General features: G+C 48.5%; 1 non-coding gene across 1 annotated transcript; it reads left to right on the top strand.

Moving 5' to 3' along the window:
- Positions 1–542: 542 nt before the first annotated feature.
- LOC137205134 (U6 spliceosomal RNA) lies at positions 543–649 on the top strand. The gene has a single exon (XR_010933998.1). It is a non-coding gene; the product is annotated as a U6 spliceosomal RNA (small nuclear RNA).
- Positions 650–4,437: the final 3,788 nt, after the last annotated feature.

The following is a 4,437-nucleotide window of genomic DNA, read 5'->3' as shown; positions in this document are numbered from 1 at the left end:
AACCCTTGGTGTCCAGCCATCTCCTTCCCCTTCTCTTTGGGCAAGCATCTGCCTGGTTCTATTTTGCTATTTGATTTCATTATGTAGTTTTCCGACATCTGCTCCCAGGCTCTCTGAGACAACAGTGAATTCCGCTCAGAGACGAAATCGCACAAGAAAGGGAAGGAAGACCTCGTCAGCGTGCCGCATCTCATCCCTCAGGTCCCTCTGCCCTGCTTGCCATGGGGGCGGGGCAAGGGGCTGGTTCACCCTCCACAGCCAGCACCTGCCTCGCTCCTCCAAGGGCTGTTCTCAGACTCCGCCCTTGGGAGCCTGGGAATTGAAGCCCTTCCCACTTCAGGCAGCCCGGATCCAAAGATGGGCAGGTAGGAGAGAACAAGTATTCCAGCTCCCCGGCCCCTGATGGAGACCAGTCTGGGGGCGGGGGTGGGGGGGTGGGGGGGGTGGTAAACTATGTTATCTCCAGAGTTTCCCTGCAGGACACAGCCAAAGTTTTAAAATGTCCACAAATTCTTTGACCCTCCTCCCTTCAAGCGAGCCTAGTGCTCGCTTCGGCAGCACATATACTAAAATTGGAACGATACAGAGAAGATTAGCATGGCCCCCGCGCAAGGATGACACGCAAATTCGTGAAGCATTCCATATTTTTGAGAGACCCGCGTACCGCAAAAAAAAAAAAAAAAAAGGTGGAGCCTAATTCCCTTCCTCTTAAATAAAGGCCAGCCCACGGCTTCCCTGGTGGCGCAGTGGTTGAGAGTCCGCCTGCCGATGCAGGGGACACGGGTTCGTGCCCCGGTCCGGGAGGATCCCATGTGCCGCGGAGCGGCTGGGCCTGTGAGCCACGGCCGCTGAGCCTGCGCGTCCGGAGCCTGTGCTCCGCAGCGGGAGAGGCCACAACAGTGAGAGGCCCGCGTACCACAAAAAAAATAAAAATAAAAAATAAAATAAAGGCCAGCCTGAGTGCTTCTGCAGAACAGAAGATGGGGGAAACGATGCTCGTCGTGGTCCCAGGCTAGGTCATGAAATGGATAGCTTCTGCCTGGCTTTCTCTCTTGGGCTACACACCTGGGGACTCACACAGCAGGAGGACACTCAAGCAGTCCTGGGAGAGGCCCATGTGGAGAGGAACTGAGGCCTCCCACCAACAGCCAGCACCAGCTCTCCAGCCTGGTGAGTGAGCTGCTTTGCAAATGATCCTCCCGCCCCAGGTAAACCTGCCGAGATCTTGACTGATACTGTGGCTACAACCACAAGGACACACCAGCCGGCACTGCCCAGCCAAGCCACTCCTGATATCCTGACCCACTTAAACTCTGAGAGGTGATAAAAGTTTATTGTTGTTTGGGGCAATTTGTTACACAGAAATATAGAAGGAATAGGGTTTCCCTCCTTGGGACTTGGCCCAATACTACACCACTGCCTGCCCTCTCTCCCTAATCATGAATTCATGCTTTCCCATCCCCCTACAGGCTTTCCCTGGGAATGCTTCCTAATACAGTTGAGCCTGCACAGTGCGGGGTTGGGGTGCGGGCCCTCTGCACAGTTGAAAATCAGAGTATCAGAAAATCAGAAAATCATAGTCAGCCCTCCATATATGCGATTCCTCCATATCTGGGAATCCTCCATTTCCATGGTTCCTCCGTATCTGTGGTTTCCACATCCAGGGAATCAAGCAACTGGGGATCGTGTAGGGCTGTGGTATTTACTATTGAAAAAAATCCACATGTAAGTGGACCCTACAGTTCAAACCCATGTGTTTCGAGAGTCAAGGAAAATCCCTTTCATAAGAACACTTGTCTCAGAATTGAATTCCCCTCTGGGAACTGGTTAAAACTTCTCATAAAATAATTCTAATTCAGGGTCCTTTTTCCCAGCCCATTTTCTCTTCCACCCCAAGAGTCCTCTTTTCTTATCTGGTTTTGCCTCTTTCCATAGTAACTATCCTCACTCCCTTCCTTCACCCCCTGCATTACTGCAACGCCCCTTCCTCAGCTAATGGACCACAGGAGGGCAGGAGGCTGATGTGATAAAACCAAAGCGAAAGGGAGAAGGCCCTTCCTGCCCGTCAGCCAGCTACGCGAGCCTTTAGCCGCCTTGGCAATGCGTCCCTACTCTGCTCTTGCATCCTCTGGGTGACCATGGGAACCACAGGTCTGCCAGTGGGATGGAGGGTCTCCCTGCTGCCCAGCTGAGACTCAGGGGGTGGGAGAAGCCTCCTGAGCTCTGGCCGTGTGTGAGGCAAGCAGAAGTGTGTGTTCCCTGGGCATTTTGCAAGGCACACTTTGGAACCAATGTCAATTCCTTTTTCTAAGTAAACTTAAAGGGGGGGGGCATAGGTTCTACAAACTCCTAGCTCTGTCAGTCTCTCCCAGAGAAGGAAAAAATGAAAACAAGTAGTCTTGGGATGTTTCCCACATGGAAACTCACAGACTAGGGAAGCAATCCCACTATGACATAGACTGTGCTGAATGGTCGGACACGGCAGGGGACAAACAAGAATAAAACTCCCACTGACGATCCACACAAAGGTTGTCTGAGTGGGAACATGATTCCTCTAGATATGTTTCATGGGGGAGATTTTATTTCAAGCTAAGCCAGTTTTTAAACCCCTGAAATATCTGAAAAATGAACTGATTTGAATTCATTCCTTTGTAGTGTATGATCATTTGCCTGCACTCTGTCTAGGCTTATTTTTCTACTATCAGTGAAGAAATAAATAATCTGCTAAGTGCATTCATAGGCTAGAAAGTTGGTGGGGAACGTAGCTGATCTTCTTATAAGAAAAATCTTTCAAGAAATTTTAGCACGTTTATACTTTACCTGTAAAATGCAGCTTCAGGAGGAAACAAACTTCAAGAAAAACACTCAAGAGTTTTCCAAGCCAATATACTTGTTTTCAGTAAATTTGCACCCTTTGAACAAAATTTTTTTTTCTCAAGGCGAGTGTATTAGTTTGCTAGAGCTGTTATAACAAAGTACCCAAGACTGGGTGGCTTAAACAACAGGAATTTACTTCTCACCATCTGGAGGCTGGAAGTCCCAAGCTGTCAGCAGATATAGTTTCTTCCCAGGCCTCTCACCCTGGCTGGTAGATGGCCTTTCCCTGTGTCTTCACAAGGTCTTCCCTCTGTGCATGTCTGTATCTGAACCTCGTCTTCCTGTAAAGACACCAGTCATATTGGATTAGAGCCCATCCCACCAACCTCATTTAACCTTAATTACTCCTTTAAAGACCTATGTCCAAATACAGTCATATTATGAGATACTAGGCGTATTTCAACATATGATTTTGAACAGACACAAGTCAGCCAATAACAGAGAGTTTATTAATTCCATCTAGATTTTGCTCTATAATAGTTCCCTGAAAATAACATTTTGCTAGGTATTAACATTTTTTAAGAACAGGGTAAAACAAGCCCAGTGGGAGTCATACTTGTAATAGAGACAAGAGAAGAAACATGGTGTGTAGAAAATCATATGTCTTTACAATCTCTTGCGGGGAAGGGTGGCAGGGAAGCAAAATCCTGGTCTGAAAAGACCTCTGGAAATAATGCGTCCAGTTATATCCTCGGGGTTTGTTCTGACTTCCAACTTGCACCAAGCCCTAGGGGGCGGTGTTGAGCCTTCTCCATCACTCTTCTTCCTCACAATGTGTTTGTGGATCCACTAAACACTAAACACTAAACGTGGACCCGCCAGACTGACTCTGGCCACTGCTGGCAGGATGGCTGTTTGGCTGCATCACAGCCCACCTTCATGACAGAGAGGATACGCCAACTGTTCCCAGGGTACCGTTGGCACTGACAACCATGCCCATTTACTATGACAGGCAGGGCAGACCTTGAGAAAAGCTGGCCCGGGGCGAAGTTTAGAAGTCGGCTGAACTTTCCTCAACAGTTTACCAACTCCAAGGACTGAGCTGAATATGTAGTCCCTCAATGAAGAGAAAATATTTCCAACCCCACTGAGAGATTGTACATGCATCGCCTCACCACATCCCATCCTTCAACCCCTCAGAACCAAGGAGGGAAAGCTGGAGACACCTAGGACAGCAGCAGTTTCCTTTGGTGAAGACATGATGGAAACGCTGGGAGTTTCACCAGTTTTATTCATCTGAGAAATGTACTCAGATGCGTCATTATGTTCCCAGATCCACAGCTGATATCCAGACGAAGGAATGTGTAAAGTTGTATAGTGGGAGCTGAAAATATCCAGACTTGTGAAAAACACAGAACAGGAAGCCTGAACTCCCCCTGGAGACGATGAGAGAGATAGTAAAAACTTGGATTTTCACACACGCACGCACACACAGAGAAAATCCTGCCCAGAGAGGGAATGTCACCGATGGGATGAGAACTATGGGGTTTGAAGAGTCCCTGGTGATAGGAGGGGGCCAGATACCAGCTGATCCACACTGCCAAACAAGCAGGCTGTGTA

Source organism: Pseudorca crassidens, chromosome 13 (genome assembly GCF_039906515.1).
Source record: "Pseudorca crassidens isolate mPseCra1 chromosome 13, mPseCra1.hap1, whole genome shotgun sequence".
Classification (NCBI taxonomy): Eukaryota; Metazoa; Chordata; class Mammalia; order Artiodactyla; family Delphinidae; genus Pseudorca; species Pseudorca crassidens.
This window is presented reverse-complemented; position numbering and strand designations above follow the sequence as displayed.